We start from the raw sequence: 18,310 nt of genomic DNA, 5'->3' as shown, positions 1-18,310 counted from the left end.
TTGGGCAATGCAATGGGATATTTTTAGGCACCGCCGGTGGGTTCCAGGGAGCCACCCTTGCTGTGGGTCCACAGGGAATTATAAATGCATCTGTTTCCACTTCTAAAGAACCCCATTCTGACTGGGGCATGCAGTGTGGGCCAAAGCCCACCTGCATTAAGCGCGACATTACTACCTCAGCTGTGTTGGGCAATGCAATGGGATATTTTTATGTACCGCCGGTGGGTTCCAGGGAGCCACCCATGCTGTGGGTCCACAGGGACTTCACAATAGGGAGTTGTACCTGCCTGTGTCTATGAATTAAAAAGCCTGGTCTGACTGGGGCATGCAGACACCTTGACAGAATGAAGTCTGTGTGGCACATAGGTTCCCCATTGCTATGCCCACGTGTGCAGCTCCTGATGGCGGTGGCACAGGATTATATTTCTCATTGCTTCTGTACAGCATTGTGGGCTATTGCCCTGCCCCTTTTAAAGAGGGTCGCTGCCTAGCCGTGCCAACCCTCTGCAGTTTGTGCCTGCTTTTCCTGTGACAGACGCACTTATAAATAGACATGAGTGTGGCGTGGCATGAGGGCAGCTCAAGGCTGCGCAGGGACAATTTGGTGTGCGCTGTGGACACAGGGTCGTGCAGGGGGGGTTGGGCAGCATATAACCCAGGAGAAGTGGCAGCGGAGTGTCATGCAGGCAGTGATTGTGCTTTGTTGGAGGTAAATAAGCCAAAAAAGAGAAATGTGGGCTCACCTCACCAGCAGTAACTTTCAATGTTGCAGGAAGCTCTGGGATCAAACAGGAGCTCCATCCTCAAGTAGCCGACGGCAAACGGCCAGATTCCATATGAGCAGAAAATAGAGATGGAGGGGAGCTGCTACCGTTAAAAATTTCCTTCTTTATTGAATAAAATAAAGCATACAGCTCACAAGTGCACGCTGAACGCGTTTCGGCAAAAGCCTTTGTCAACAGCGGCAAAAGCCTTTGTTGGAGGTAGTGTGGTGCTTAGCTAAGGTATCCATTGCTAATGAGGGCTTTTCAGAAGTAAAAGTTGTTGGGAGGGGGGGGTACTCTTGCCGCTATTGTGGCTTAATAGTGGGACCTGTGAACTTGAGATGCAGCCCAACATGTAGCCCCTCGCCTGCCCTATCCGTTGCTGTGTCGTTCCCATCACTTTCTTGAATTGCCCAGATTTTCACACATGAAAACCTTAGCGAGCATCGGCGAAATACAAAAATGCTTGGGTCGCCCATTGACTTCAATGGGGTTCGTTATTCGAAACGAACCCTCGAGCATCGCAATAATTTCGTCCCGAGTAACGAGCACCCGAGCATTTTGGTGCTCGCTCATCTCTACTAATGACCATCTATCTGAACATCCACTCTTATGGCTTTCCAATATATGGAAGAGCGGATCAGGATTACATAGGGATTAGAGATGAGCGAACGTGTTCGGCTCCGCCCCTTTTCGCCCGAACACCGAACTTTGCGAGCAATTCCGTGCTCGGGCGAAAAAAGTTCGGGGGTCGCCGTGGCAGCGCGGGGGGGGGGGGGTTGCGGCGGGGAGTGGGGGGGAGAGGGAGAAAGAGAGGGCTCCCCCCTGTTCCCCGCTGCTGCCGCCCGCGCCGCCCGCGCCTCTCCCCGCCCCCCGGCGACCCCCGAAGCTTTACGCGCGGACACTGAAGTCCTCGGCAAAGCCGGTGTCCGGGAGCGTAAGTGTTCGTTAAGAACACGTTCGCTCATCTCTAATAGGGATCTAAAAGCAGAAAAACAAATTATAGAGTCATACCCCTCTCCAACGTACTTCAAGAGTGCCTACACCACAAGAACAAATGACACAAGCTAAGGCAACAAGTGGCAGTGAACAACACTTGGTACTTAGATGGCTAAAAATGCCTGATGCATTTCACCAACTGCCCCTAATCTACAAGGATGGGACCCATACTCACCCCACACTTCACATAAAGGCAATAAATCCTTGTGAAAAAAACTCTGGAAACTGATAGCAGAGAGCATTAGCATGCACCAGTAATGAGCCCAGTAGTCTTTCCTTCTTATCCAGACACCCATAGACGTTCTCTACAGGGCATACAAGTGAACCTCATACCACATGGAGAACAATCTGCCGTGCCCATGCTGATCTGTTTTGACAGCCTCAACCAATTCTATTCTCACAAGTAACTTCTGACAGTTGTAAACCCCCTCAAGCCTTTGACAACTAATTGAACAATTCCTTAATATGAAAGGACCTAAAATCCATATAAAAAAGAACAATTTTAGAATCTGATAATAAAATCACTTTCAAACACTAAGGCCACCTGCAGATGGGCGGGTCGGATCCGGCGGCGAGGATTCCCGCCGCAGGACCCGACCCGAACGCCTGCAGGGACCAGCGCGTACTCACCTGCGCCCGCGGCTCCGGCTCTGTGATGTGCTGGCTTGCCGAACAGCCAGCGCATGCGCAGACCGGAGCCGGCGGCAGGTGAGCCCCGCACAGAAGCAGAGCATCTAGCGATTTGTTTGCTGCGTGCGATTTCGCGCGGCCAAATCGTGGCCGTCTGCATAGGATTGCGTTTGTTAACGCAATCCTATGCAGGCTTCTAGCGGCGGAAATTCCGTGGAAAATGCCGCCACGGAATTTCCCGCTCGTGTGCAGGCGCCCTTAACTTACTTAAATAAAACTGAAAGGGTACTGCAGTAGGATAGGAGAGAAGATAATCGTCTCGAACCTCAGGAGGCTGAATCCCAATGTCATGAAGATTTTAGTACACTATAAAGAATACAATACATTTCAGGTCCGTACCAGACCCTTCTTAAGGTATATAGTGACAATAGATAGGCATTATCAGTCGTTATATAGTTCACACATTACGCACTTGGCATAGTCAAAGGCAATTTAATTTTACTACATGTAAAATTTTCTAAAAGTGCTGTTTTGAAGTTCATTAAACAGATTATAAAAAACAAAAAGAAAATATGAATTAGCACACATGAAATATTAAGTCTCTTGGGATATGGAAGCCTGGATCAAAGGCTGTCAGTATTTAAACAGATGTTACGGAAGCAGATGTTACTAACACACCAGTACATAACACTCTCAATGATTCTACATGCAGTAATGAAACTTGACCACAAGATGGCAGTAAATTCAAAACTGATTGAGAGTTGGTTCTTTGTAAATAGATTGGAGTGTAATTAAAATGACTGATGGGTCATGGCTGTCATAATTGCATTGCTAAAAAAAACGTGATAAGAAAGAATACAAAAGTGGTGATGAAAGCAGAAAAAGAAAGGTTGCAAATTTTAGGCCAACTTGGACATGCTGCACTTTATGCCAGATTTCTGATGAAAACTGCTTTATGATTCCCCCATTCCCACCCCCTGTATGCTAATAATTTATGTTTTATATTAGACTGATATTTACTCAATCTACTGCTTAGCTCTTGAATGATATACACCACATACTGAAGAAAACATTTACAATCTAAGGCCCCATGTCCACGGGCGGATTTAATTTGCGGGAACCTGCATAGGAGATCCACAAATCAAGCCGCCCAAAGGGATGCATGGGTGCCTGCAAAGCACTGAAAAGCATGTGGATATAATTTTTCCCAGTTTGCAGATCACACGTGCGGGAAGAAATTGCAGCATGCTCCACTTTCCTGTGGTTCCCGCACGGATGGCTTCCATTAAAGTCAATGGAAGCCGTCCGATCCGTGGCCCGCCCACAGCTGCCACTGTGGACGGTCCACGGATCCATGGGAAAGCAAGAGATTTTTTTAAAAAAAGCTCTGCGCATGCGCCAGGCGCATTGGCCGGCGCGCCTAGAAACATTCGCAATGCTGCGGACACGCACAGATTTTGTGCGGGACTCCGCACTCAGAATCAGTGTGCCGTGGACATTGGGCCTAATACATACATGACATATTTTGACACAATATTTGATGATATTTAAATATAAAAAGTTTTCCTATTTCCGTTAGACTGAAACTTTATCATATTGTTTAAAGGCCATACAATTTTCAGCTCCAGGCAAAGGGACAAAAGCTGTGATCCACTTAGAAAGGAATTGCAGCTCATCCATAGACCCCAAAAATATTAAAAATTCACTTTTCTATATATATAAAATTGAATGTATGTGCGTGTGTCTGTGTGTCTGTCTGTCCTTTATGCGCTACTACACCATTCATCCGATCGCCATGAAACTTTGGAAAGTTGTTGAGTACACTTCTGGGAAGATTACTGGCATAGTACATCTATTGTATGATAAATGGCGCGCCTGCGAGCGTCGTCGACAGTTACCCCCCCCCCCCCCCCCCCACGTAGATCGTTCGATTTCCATCATTGCCACTAATTCTCTCACTTCCCGATGTAATTTGGCATGAACATTGATTATGTCATAAATAGGAAAAGCTAATCGGTCCCAACTCAATTATTCAATTATAAGCGCAAAAGAATTAGCGTCCAAATTTTACGTACGGAATGTAATTCTCTCACTTCCTGATGTCATCTCTATATATAAAAATGAATGTCTGTCTGTCTGTCCTTTATACATTACTACACCATTCATCCAATCGCCATGATACTTTGGGAAGTTGTTGAGTACACTCCTGCGAAGGTTTCTGGCATAATACATCTATCCTACGATAGGTGGCGCGCGTGCGAGCATCGTCGACAGTTATGCCCCCCAGACAAAGATCGTTTGATTTCCATCTCAAGCACGAAAGCAAAAGGCATTACGAGCAACGGGATGAGTGTTCAACTACAAAATGATGCATCCGCCGAACGCGTCACAAGACAATTACTGGATATTGAGAATGCTGAGGTAAAATGAAAGCTGTGCTGTGATTGGTTGCTATTTCTTATACTGCTGAGGTAACATGAAAGCTGTGCTGTGATTGGTTGCTATTTCTTATACTGCGGAGGCAACATGAAAGCTGTGCTGTGATTGGTTGCTATATATTATACCGCTGAGGTAAAATGAATGCTGCGCTGTGATTGGTTGCTATTTTTTATATTTCTGAGGCAGAATAAAAGTTGCACTGTGATTGGTTGTTATTTCTCTTACTACTGAGGTAAAATGTAAGCTGCGCTGCGATTGGTTGTTATATATTTTACCACTGAGGTAACATAAAATCTGCGCTGTGATTGGTTGTTATTTATATATATATAAAAACAAATGTATGTGTGTATGTATGTCTTCGCAGCAACGCAGAAACGTCACATGGTTGCCTGTACGTGGTGTTTCCTGGGTAACGCAGAGAACTATGCAAAATGGTGAACATATTTTTTTCCTCAGTATCTCTAAAATAACCACGGCTTCATAAGATTTTCCATGTGAACACCAGATAAACACCAGTACCAAATTAACTCGGGCGAAGGCGGGTATATCAGCTAGTGTTTAATAAAATACAACTAACTCAATTAAAACTGAGAGGATACTGCAGTAGGATAGGAGAGAACATAATCAGCTCGCACCTCGGGAGGCTGAATCCCAATGTCATGAAGATTTTATTACACTATACAGCATATATGTTTCAGGTCTTTACCGGACCCTTCCTCAGGTATAATATTGTTGTCAGATAGGTTGTATAACTCACACAATTCTGCACTTGGCAGCATTAAATGTCATTTAATAATTCTACATAAGTGCCATTTTGAAGTTCATTAAAGATATTCTGAAAAACATAGAGAGAAAATATTCAATGAATATATTAAACTAGCTGATATACCCGGCTTCGCCTGAGTTAATTTGGTACTGGTGTTTATCTGGTGTTCACACGGAAAATCTTATGAAGTCGTGGTTACTTTAGAGATAGCGAGGAAAAAGATATGTTCACCATTTTGCATGGTTCTTTGCGTTACCCAGGAAACACCACGTGGAGGTAACTATGCAACGTTTCTTTTATATAAAAGGACATCGGGAAGTGAGAGAATTAGATTCCATACGTAAAATTTGGACGCTAATTCTTTTGCACTTAGAATTGAATAATCGAGTTGGGACTAGAGATAAGCGAGCGTACTCGGAAAAGCACTACTCGCTCGAGTAATTTGCTTTATCCGAGTATCGCTGTGCTCGTCCCTGAAGATTCGGGTGCCGCTGCAGCTGACAGGTGAGTCGCAGCAGGGAGCAGGGGAGAGTGGGCGGGAGAGAGGAAGAGAAAGATCTCCCCTCCGTTCCTCCCCGCTCTCCCTTGCAGCTCCTCGCTCCGTGCCGGCACCCGAATCTTCAGGGACGAGCACAGCGATACTCGGATAAAGCAAATTACTCGAGCGAGTAGTGCTTTTCTGAGTATGCTCGCTCATCTCTAGTTGGGACCCATTAACTTTTCCTATTTATGACATATTCAATACTTATGGCAAATTTCATGTTTCTATGACATTGGGAAGTGAGAGATTTAGATTACGTACGTAAAATTTGGACGCTAATTCTTTTGCGCATAGAATTGAATCATGGAGTTGGGACCCATTAGCTTTTCCTATTTTTGACATAATCAATGCTCATGCCAAATTCCACGTTTCTATGGCATCGCGAAGTGAGAGAATTAGATTCCGTACGTAAAATTTGGACGCTAATTCTTTTGCGCATAGAATTGAATAATCGAGTTGGGACCCATTTATTTTTCCTATTTATGACATAATCAATGCGCGTGCCAAATTTTAAGTTTCTATGACATTGGGAAGTGAGAGATTTAGATTCCGTATGCAAAATTTCGACGTCAATTCTTTTGCGCTAGAATTGAATAATCGAGTTGGGACCCAATTACTTTTCCTATTTTGGAGATAATCTATGCGTGCGCCAAAATTCATGTTTCTACGATATCGGTAAGTTGGAGAACTTTTGGCGAGTCAGTCAGTCAGTGAGTCAGTCAGTGAGTCAGTGAGTGAGTCAGTCAGTCAGTCAGTGAGTCAGTCAGTCAGTGAGTGAGTCAGTTAGTGAGTCAGTGAGGGCTTTCAGCTTTATATATAGATATGTTTTATTATTTAACTTCTTGGAAAAATAAAAGGGGATAAATAATCGCTACTTACATCGCTGTGCAGGAAATTGCTAAAAGAAATAAACTGTGGAGTTGATATACTTCTGTTACAATGAATTGTATTTCCTGAAGTGCTAAAAAAAGTTATATACAGTTCTATCTTTTTGTTCATGCCCATAAAAAAATCTGCTATAATCATTTAATATTACTATGAAAATATAATATAAAAATGGACACGTGAAATATTACGTCTCCTGGGATATGGAAGCCTGGATCGGATGCTGTCAGTATTTAAACAGATGTTACTAAAGCAGATGTCACTAACTCACTAGTGCATAACATTCTCAGTGATACTACCTGTACTAATTAAATTTGACCACTAGATGGCAACTGATTGAGAGTTGGTTCTCTGTGAATAGATTGGAGTGTAATTGAAATGATCGATGAGTCACTGCTGTCATAATTGCACATCTAAAATGAACTGATAAAAAAAGAAGACAAAAGTGGTGACAGAAGCAGGAAAAGAAAAGCTGAAGATTTAAGGCCAACTGGGACTTGTGCAAGAATTTCCTGCATTTTAACGCCTTTTTAGAGATCTGACGTGTTTCACTTTACCATAGAATACCTCTGGTTTTCTATATCCAAGTAATACAGACATTGTTTTCTCGCCATATATTGTACTTCATTTCCGTGGTTAAAATAGACGGATAGAATGTGTGTATATTTGTGTATATATGGAACAGAACCTGTTCGCAAGTAGGGGAGTATCTGTATTAAGGATTTTACATCGTCACCGGATCATTTTGTCCTTGGATTTCCTCTTTTGGTAATCACTGGCTCTACTATTAATTGGCTGCAGTGCTGACATGTCCAAATCAACAGGGATCAAACATACAGAGTGCCGGGCGATAGTTAAGATTACTATAACTGTTTTTAGTATTTTACAGCATTCTGAACTTAAAAAAATAAGTGTCCAGATAGTTCCTTATATAAAGACACCATCTTTCATTTTATACTGTGCACCCAGACTGGTAAGTTAACGGTGTTTGCCAGGTATTATTATCCTCAGGATAAGTCATCAATAGCTTATTGGCTGGGGTCTGCTGCAGATCAGTTGTTCCGGCAATCACTGCATGGAGCAGAAGCACGTTGCTCCGACCCCTGTGTAATGGCTGGCAGTGATAACTACAGGCGCAGCTCCCATTAAAATCATTGAGAGCTGCACCTGCAGTTACCAGCTCTGGCCACTACACAGGGGTTGGAACAATGCGCTTCCCCTCCATACCCTGTGTGTTTTACCGGTGACAGCAGGCGCTGCGGCATCTGATTGGTCAAGGTACTGAGCAGCGGACCCCAGCCGATCAGCTATTGATCACTTATCCTGAGGATAGGTCACCAATAAAAAGCGCCTGGAAACCCCCCCTATTTTTTTTTTTATTATTCTTTATTTATTCAAGAAAGGCATGTACAAGTTCAACCGACAGGGTTGTAATAAACATTTGTTACAGAGAAAAATAGATGAACAATGGTAATTGTTACAGAAGCAAAACGTTTCTTGATTATTATTTTTTTAACGGAGGTTGGGATGGTGAAAAAGGTGAGGGTAGGAAGAGTGTGTGAAAGGGAGGGGGGGGACATCTATTATTATATTATAACTAGAGATGAACGAACGTACTCGTCCGAGCTTGATACTCGTTCGAGTATTAGCGTGTTCGAGATGCTTGTTACTCGTAACGAGTACCACGCGATGTTCGAGTTACTTTCACTTTCATCTCTGAGACGTTAGCGCGCTTTTCTGGCCAATAGAAAGACAGGGAAGGCATTACAACTTCCCCCTGCGACGTTCAAGCCCTATACCACCCCCCTGCAGTGAGTGGCTGGCGAGATCAGGTGTCACCCGAGTATAAAAATCGGCCCCTCCCACGGCTCGGCACAGATTATTCTGACATAGAGGAGGGAAAGTGCTGTTGGTGCCAGAGCTGCTATAGGGAGAGTGTTAGGAGTATTTTAGGCTTCAAGAACCCCAACGGTCCTTCTTAGGGCCACATCTAACTGTGTGCAGTAGTGTGGAGGCTGCTTTTTGCAGTGTTGCACATTTTTTTTTTGTATATCGGCCGTGCAGAGCATTGCGCCCTGCAGTAATTATACATAGTTCAGGGCCAGTAGTGGTGGTGAGGCAGGGACAGAAGACATATATTTATTGAATATAGGCAGTGGGCCTTTCCAAAAACATTTGGGAAAAAAAAATCTTTGGGCTGCCTGTGACTGTCCTCAGTGTACTGGGTCTGTGCTGGGTGTAGTTGTTCTCCAAATAAATACGCAGCCAGCTAAGTGTTACAGCAGGCTTGCGCAAAATTATTTCCTGGCATTCCGTAAGCGAAGTCAGCCTCCAATCACAGGCCAATAAGCGGCACATTTAATTACAGCGTTCTGTTTCTGCACTACTGGTAATACACCATGCTGAGGGGTAGGCCTAGAGGACGTGGACACGGGCGAGGACGCGGAGGCCCAAGTCAGGGTGTGGGCACAGGTCGAGCTCCTGATCCAGGTGTATCGCAGCCGACTGCTGCGGGATTAGGAGAGAGGCACGTTTCTGGCGTCCCCACATTCATCTCACAATTAATGGGTCCACGCGGTAGACCTTTATTAGAAAATGAGCAGTGTGAGCAGTTCCTGTCGTGGATGGCAGAAAGTGCATCCAGCAATCTATTGAAAACCCAGAGTTGTGCACCGTCCACTGCTGCAACTCTGAATCCTCTGGCTGCTGCTCCTCCTTCCTCCCAGCCTCCTCAATCCATTACAATGACACATTCTGAGGAGCAGGCAGACTCCCAGGAACTGTACAGAATGGGCAGCAAGGGTTCCGAATCCTCTCCCACTGGAGGAGTTTGTCGTGACCGATGCCCAACCATTGGAAAGTTCCCGGGGTTCGGGGGATGAGGCTGGGGACTTCCGGCAACTGTCTCAAGACCTTTCAGTGGGTGAGGAGGACGATGACGATGAGACACAGTTGTCTATCAGTGAGGTAGTAGGGGCAGTAAGTCCGAGGGAGGAGCGCACAGAGGATTCGGAGGAAGAGCAGCAGGACGATGAGGTGATTGACCCCACCTGGTTTGCTATGCCTACTGAGGACAGGTCTTCAGAGGGGGAGGCAAGTGCAGCAGCAGGGCAGGTTGCAAGAGGCAGTGCGGTGTCCAGGGGTAGAGGCAGGGCCAGACCGAATAATCCACCAACTGTTTCCCAAAGCGCCCCCTCGCGCCATGCCACCCTGCAGAGGCCGAGGTGCTCAAAGGTCTGGCAGTTTTTCTCTGAGAGTGCAGACGACCGACGAACAGTGGTGTGCAACCTGTGTCGCGCCAAGATCAGCCGGGGAGCCACCACCACCAGCCTCACCACCACCAGCATGCGCAGACATATGATGGCCAAGCACCCCACAAGGTGGGACGAAGGCCGTTCACCGCCTCCGGTTTGCACCGCCTCCTCTCCCCCTGTGCCCCAACCTGCCACTGAGATCCAACCCCCCTCTCAGGGCACAGGCACTACCGTCTCCTGGCCTGCACCCACACCCTCACCTCCGCTGTCCTCGGCCCCATCCACCAATGTCTGTCAGCGCACCGTCCAGCCGTCGCTAGCGCAAGTGTTGGAGCGCAAGCGCAAGTACGCCGCCACGCACCCGCACGCTCAAGCGTTAAACGTGCACATAGCCAAATTTATCAGCCTGGAGATGCTGCCGTATAGGTTTGTGGAAACGGAGGCTTTCAAAAACATGATGGCGGCAGCGGCCCCGCGCTACTCAGTTCCCAGTCGCCACTACTTTTCCCGATGTGCCGTCCCAGCCCTGCACAACCACGTCTCCCGCAACATTGTACGCGCTCTCACCAACGCGGTTACTGCCAAGGTCCACTTAACAACGGACACGTGGACAAGCACAGGCGGGCAGGGCCACTATATCTCCCTGACAGGACATTGGGTGAATTTAGTGGAGGCTGGGACAGAGTCAGAGCCTGGGACCGCTCACGTCCTACCCACCCCCAGCATTGCGGGCCCCAGCTCGGTGGTGGTATCTGCGGCGGTTTATGCTTCCTCCACTAAACCTCCCTCCTCCTCCTCCTCCTCCTACGCAACCTCTGTCTCGCAATCAAGATATGTCAGCAGCAGCGCGTCGCCAGCAGTCGGTGTCGCGCGGCACGACTGCACAGCGGTGGGCAAGCGTCAGCAGGCCGTGCTGAAACTACTCAGCTTAGGAGATAAGAGGCACACGGCCCACGAACTGTTGCAGTGTCTGACAGAGCAGACCGACCGCTGGCTTGCGCCGCTAAGCCTCCAACCGGGCATGGTCGTGTGTGACAACGGCCGTAACCTGGTGGCAGCTCTGCAGCTCGGCAGCCTCACGCACGTGCCATGCCTGGCCCACGTCTTTAATTTGGTGGTTCAGCGCTTTCTGAAAAGCTACCCTCGCTTGTCAGACCTGCTCGGAAAGGTGCGCCGGCTCTGCGCACATTTCCGCAAGTCCCACACGGACTCTGCCACCCTGCGCACCCTGCAACATCGGTTTCATCTGCCAGTGCACCGACTGCTGTGCGACGTGCCCACATGGTGGAACTCTACGCTCCACATGTTGGCCAGGCTCTATGAGCAGCGTAGAGCTATAATGGAATACCAACTCCAACATGGGCGGCGCAGTGGGAGTCAGCCTCCTCCATTCTTTACAGAAGAGTGGGCCTGGTTGGCAGATATCTGCCAGGTCCTTGGAAACTTTGAGGAGTCTACCCAGATGGTGAGCGGCGATGCTGCAATCATTATCATCACCATTCCTCTGCTATGCCTCTTGAGAAGTTCCCTGCAAAGCATAAAGGCAGACGCTTTGCCCTCGGAAACAGAGGCGGGGGAAGACAGTATGTCGCTGGATAGTCAGAGCACCCTCCTGTCTATATCTCAGCGCGTTGAGGAGGAGGAGCATGAGGAGGATGAGGAGGAGGGGGAAGAGACAGCTTGGCCCACTGCTGAGGGTACCCATGCTGCTGGCCTGTCATCCTTTCAGCGTGTATGGCCTGAGGAGGAGGAGGAGGATCCTGAAAGTGATCTTCCTAGTGAGGACAGCCATGTGTTGCATACAGGTACCATGGCACACATGGCTGACTTCATGTTAGGATGCCTTTCTCGTGACCCTCGCGTTACACGCATTCTGGCCACTACGGATTACTGGGTGTACACACTGCTCGACCCACGGTATAAGGAGAACCTTTCCACTCTCATACCCGAAGAGGAAAGGGGTTCGAGAGTAATGCTATACCACAGGACCCTGGCGGACAAACTGATGGTAAAATTCCCATACGACAGCGCTAGTGGCCGAAGGCGCAGTTCCGAGGGCCAGGTAGCAGGGGAGGCGCAGAGATCAGGCAGTATGTACAGCACAGGCAGGGGAACACTCTCTATGGCCTTTGACAGCTTTATGGCTCCCCAGCAAGACTGTGTCACGGCTCCCCAGTCAAGGCTGAGTCGGCGGGAGCACTGTAAACGGATGGTGAGGGAGTACGTAGCCGATCGCACGACCGTCCTCCGTGACGCCTCTGCCCCCTACAACTACTGGGTGTCGAAGCTGGACACGTGGCCTGAACTCGCGCTGTATGCCCTGGAGGTGCTTGCTTGTCCTGCGGCTAGCGTCTTGTCAGAGAGGGTGTTTAGTGCGGCTGGGGGAATCATGACAGATAAGCGTACCCGCCTGTCAACCGACAGGCTTACACTCATCAAGATGAACAAAGCCTGGATTTCCCCAGACTTCTCTTCTCCACCAGCGGACAGCAGCGATACCTAAGCAATACGTAGGCTGCACCCGCGGATGGAAGCATCGTTCTGTATCCCCATCAAAAACGGGGACCTTTTCGCTTCATCAATCTGTGTATAATATTCCTCCTCCTCCTCCTGCTCCTTCTCCTGAAACCTCACATAATCACGCCGAACGGGCAATTTTTCTTAGGCCCACGAGGCTCAGTCATATAATTTTTGTAAACAATTTTTATACGTTTCAATGCTCATTAAAGCGTTGAAACTTTCACCTGAACCAATTTTTATTTTAACTGGGCTGCCTCCAGGCCTAGTTACAAATTAAGCCACATTAACCAAAGCGATTAATGGATTTCACCTGCCCTCTTGGTTGGGCATGGGCAATTTTTCTGACGTACAGTAGTACTGTTGGTACACCAATTTTTTGGGGCCCTCGCCTACAGTGTAATCCAATTAATTTTTTACCCACCTGCATAAAAGCTGACGTTACATCAGCTGTGTTGGGCACTGCAATGGTATATATTTATGTACCGCCGGTGGGTTCCAGGGAGCCACCCATGCTGTGGGTCCACAGGGAGTTGTAACTGCATGTGTCTACTTCTAAAGAACCCCAGTCTGACTGAGGCATGCAGTGTGGGCCGAAGCCCACCTGCATTAAACATGACATTACCTCAGCTGTGATGGGCAATGCAATGGGATATATTTATGTACCGCCGGTGGCTTCCTGGCACCCACCCATGCTGTGGGTCCGCAGGGAGTTGTAACTGTATGTGTCCACTTCTAAAGAACCCCAGTCTGACTGGGGCATGCAGTGTGGGCCGAAGCCCACCTGCATTTAATCGGACGTTACCTCAGCTGTGATGGGCACTGCAATGGGATACATTTATGTACAGCCGGTGGGTTCCAGGGAGCCACCCATGCTGTGGGTGCACACGGAATTCCCACTGCGGAGTTGTACCTGCCTGTGACTATTTATAAAAAAACGCGGTCTGACTGGGGCATGCAGACACCTTGACAGAATGAATAGTGTGTGGCACATAGGTTCCCCATTGCTATGCCCACGTGTGCCGCTCCTGATGGCGGTGGCACAGGATTATATTTCTCATTGCTTCTGTAAAGCATTGTGGGCTATTGCCCTGCCCCTTTTAAAGAGGGTCGCTGCCTAGCCGTGCCAACCCTCTGCAGTGTGTGCCTGCGGTTCCTCCTCATGGCAGACGCACTTATAAATAGACATGAGGGTGGTGTGGCATGAGTGCAGCTGAAGGCTGCGCAGGGACACTTTGGTGTGCGCTGTGGACACTGGGTCGTGCGGGGGGGTTTGGGCAGCATGTAACCCAGGAGAAGTGGCAGCGGAGTGTCATGCAGGCAGTGATTGTGCTTTGTTGGAGGTAGTGTGGTGCTTAGCTAAGGTATGCATTGCTATAAGGGCTTTTCAGAAGTAAAAGTTGTTGGGAGGGGGGGGGGGGGCAACTCTTGCCGCTATTGTGGCTTAATAGTGGGACCTGGGAACTTGAGATGCAGCCCAACATGTAGCCCCTCGCCTGCCCTATCCGTTGCTGTGTCGTTCCCATCACTTTCTTGAATTGCCCAGATTTTCACAAATGAAAACCTTAGCGAGCATCGGCGATATACAAAAATGCTCGGGTCGCCCATTGACTTCAATGGGGTTCGTTACTCGAAACGAACCCTCGAGCATCGCGATAATTTCGTCCCGAGTAACGAGCACCCGAGCATTTTGGTGCTCGCTCATATCTAATTATAACCTCTTACTCCAAAAGAAAATCATGAGACGAGTGAGATATGCAAGTTCTGTTTGAAATAAATTGTGGCTAAAGAGACTATATGCCATTTAGTGGGATGTAGAGGAGGGGGTGCCTGGCCATTGGCCCCATATTTTTTTTGAATTGTTCGTGTGTTCTACATGACCAGCTTGTCATTTCTTCGAAGCGGCGAATTTCGTTTACCTTCGCTATCCATTCCGTGTAGGTGGGAGCTTTTGGTTGAAGCCATGCTAGAGGGATTATAACTTTCGCTGCTGATATGAGGTGAGTAATCAGATTCGTTTTTGAGGGCTTATAGGTTGCTGATAGAGATGAGCGAGCACCAAAATGCTCGGGTGCTCGTTACTCGAGACGAATTTTTCGCGATGCTCGAGGGTTCGTTTCGAGTAACGAACCCCATTGAAGTCAATGGGCGACCCGAGCATTTTTGTATATCGCCGATGCTCGCTAAGGTTTTCATTTGTGAGAATCGGGGCAATTCAAGAAAGTGATGGGAACGACACAGAAACGGATAGGGCAGGCGAGGGGCTACATGTTGGGCTGCATCTCAAGTTCCCAGGTCCCACTATGAAGCCACAATAGCGGCAAGAGTGCCCCCCCCCCCCAACAATTTTTACTTCTGAAAAGCCCTCATTAGCAATGGATACCTTAGCTAAGCACCACACTACCTCCAACAAAGCACAATCACTGCCTGCATGACACTCGGCTGCCACTTCTCCTGGGTTACATGCTGCCAATTCCCCCCCCCCCCACGACTCAGTGTCCACAGCGCACACCAAACTGTCCCTGCCCAGCCTTCAGCTGCCCTCATGCCACGCCACCCTCATGTCCATTTATAAGTGCATCTGCCACAGGAAAAGCAGGCACACACGGCAGAGGGTTGGCACGGCTAGGCAGCGACCCTCTTTAAAAGGGGCGGGGCGATAGCTCGCAATGCTGTACAGAAGCAATGAGAAATCCAATCCTGTGCCACCTCCATCTGGAGCTGCACACGTGGGCATAGCAATGGGGAACCTATGTGCCACACACTATTCATTCTGTCAAGGTGTCTGCACGCCCCAGTCAGACCGCGGTTTTTTATAAATAGTCACAGGCAGGTACAACTCCGCAATGGGAATTCCGTGTGCACCCACAGCATGGGTGGCTCCCTGGAACCCACCCGCTGTACATAAATATATTCCATTGCAGTGCCCATCACAGCTGAGGTAGTAATGTCGTGCTTAATGCAGGTGGGCTTCGGCCCACACTGCATGCCCCAGTCAGACTGGGGTTCTTTAGAAGTGGAAACAGATGCATTTACAACTCCCTGTGGACCGACAGCATGGGTGGGTGCCAGGAAGCCACCGGCGGTACATAAAAATATCCCATTGCAGTGCCCATCACAGCTGAGGTAGTAATGTCATGTTTAATACAGGTGGGCTGCGGCCCACACTGCATGCCCCAGTCAGACTGGGGTTCTTTCGAAGTGGAAACAGAAGCATTTACAACTCCGTGTGGACCGACAGCATGGGTGGCTCCCTGGAACCCACCGGCGGTACATAAAAATATCGCATTGCATTGCCCAACACAGCTGAGGTAGTAATGTCATGTTTAATGCAGGTGGGCTTCGGCCCACACTGCATGCCCCAGTCAGACCGGGGTTCTTTAGAAGTGGAAACAGATGCATTTACAACTCCCTGTGGACCCACATCATGGGTGGGTGCCAGGAAGCCACCGGCGGTACATAAAAATATCCCATTGCATTGCCCAACACAGCGGATGTAACGTCAGCTGTAATGCCGGTGGGCTAAAAATTCACTTGATTACACTGTAGGCGAGGGCCCACAAAAATTGCTGTATCAACAGTATTAATGTACATCAGAAAAATTGGCCATGGCCAACCAAGAGGGCAGGTGAAACCCATTAATCGCTTTGGTTAATGTGGCTTAATTGGTAACTAGGCCAGGAGGCAGCCCAGTTAAAATAAAAATTGTTGGAGGTGAAAGTTTCAACGCTTTAATGAGCATTGAAACGTATAAAAAATGGTTTAGAAAAATCATATGACTGAGCCTTGTGGGCCTAAGAAAAATTGCCCGTTCGGCGTGATTATGTGAGGTTTCAGGAGGAGGAGCAGGAGGAGGAGGAGGAATATTATACACAGATTGATGAAGCGAAAAGGTCCCCGTTTTTGATGGGGATACAGAACGATGCTTCCATCCGCGGGTGCAGCCTACGTATTGCTTAGGTATCACTGCTGTCCGCTGGTGGAGAAGAGAAGTCTGGGGAAATCCAGGCTTTGTTCATCTTGATGAGTGTTAGCCTGTCGGCACTGTCGGTTGACAGGCGGGTACGCTTATCTGTGATGATTCCCCCAGCCGCACTAAACACCCTCTCTGACAAGACGCTAGCCGCAGGACAAGCAAGCACCTCCAGGGCATACAGCGCGAGTTCAGGCCACGTGTCCAGCTTCAACACCCAGTAGTTGTAGGGGGCAGAGGCGTCATGGAGGACGGTCGTGCGATCGGCTACGTAAATCCTCACCATCCTTTTACAGTGCTCCCGCCGATTCAGCCGTGACTGGGGAGTGGTGACACAGTCTTGCTAGGGAGCGATAAAGCTGTCAAGGGCCTTAAAGAGTGTTGGCCTGCCTGTGCTGTACATCCTGCCTGATCTCCGCGCCTCCCCTGCTACCTGGCCCTCGTAACTGCGCTTTCGGCCACTAGCGCTGTCGTATGGGAATTTTACCATCAGTTTGTCCGCCAGGGTCCTGTGGTATAGCAACACTCTTGAACCCCTTTCCTCTTCGGGTATGAGAGTGGAAAGGTTCTCCTTATACCGTGGGTCGAGCAGTGTGTACAGCCAGTAATCCGTAGTGGCCAGAATGCGAGTAACGCGAGGGTCACGAGAAAGGCATCCTAACATGAAGTCAGCCATGTGTGCCAGGGTACCTGTACGCAACACATGGCTGTCCTCACTAGGAAGATCACTTTCAGGATCCTCCTCCTCCTCCTCCTCCTCCTCAGGCCATACACACTGAAAGGATGACAGGCCAGCAGCATGTCTACCCTCACCAGTGGGCCAAGCTGTGTCTTCCCCCTCCTCCTCATCTTCCTCCTCCTCCTCCTCCTCCTCACCGCGCTGAGATATAGACAGGAGGGTGCTCTGACTATCCAGCGACATACTGTCTTCCCCCGGCTCTGTTCCCAACTGCAAAGCGTCTGCCTTTATGCTTTGCAGGGAACTTCTCAAGAGGCATAGCAGAGAAATGGTGACGCTAATGATTGCAGCATCGCCACTCATCACCTGGGTAGACTCCTCAAAGTTTCTAAGGACCTGGCAGATGTCTGCCAACCAGGCCCACTCTTCTGAAAATAATTGAGGAGGCTGACTCCCACTGCGCCGCCCATGTTGGAGTTGGTATTCCACTATAGCTCTACGCTGCTCATAGAGCCTGGCCAACATGTGGAGCGTAGAGTTCCACCATGTGGGCACGTCGCACAGCAGTCGGTGCACTGGCAGATTAAATCGATGTTGCAGGGTGCGCAGGGTGGCAGCATCCGTGTGGGACTTGCGGAAATGTGCGCAGAGCCGGCGCACCTTTCCGAGCAGGTCTGACAAGCGAGGGTAGCTTTTCAGAAAGCGCTGAACCACCAAATTAAAGACGTGGGCCAGGCATGGCACGTGCGTGAGGCTGCCGAGCTGCAGAGCCGCCACCAGGTTACGGCCGTTGTCACACACGACCATGCCCGGTTGTAGGCTCAGCGGCGCAAGCCAGCGGTCGGTCTGCTCTGTCAGACCCT

Source organism: Eleutherodactylus coqui, chromosome 2 (genome assembly GCF_035609145.1).
Source record: "Eleutherodactylus coqui strain aEleCoq1 chromosome 2, aEleCoq1.hap1, whole genome shotgun sequence".
NCBI lineage: Eukaryota > Metazoa > Chordata > Amphibia > Anura > Eleutherodactylidae > Eleutherodactylus > Eleutherodactylus coqui.
The sequence above is the reverse complement of the archived record's forward strand: the minus strand, read 5'-3'. Positions refer to the sequence as shown.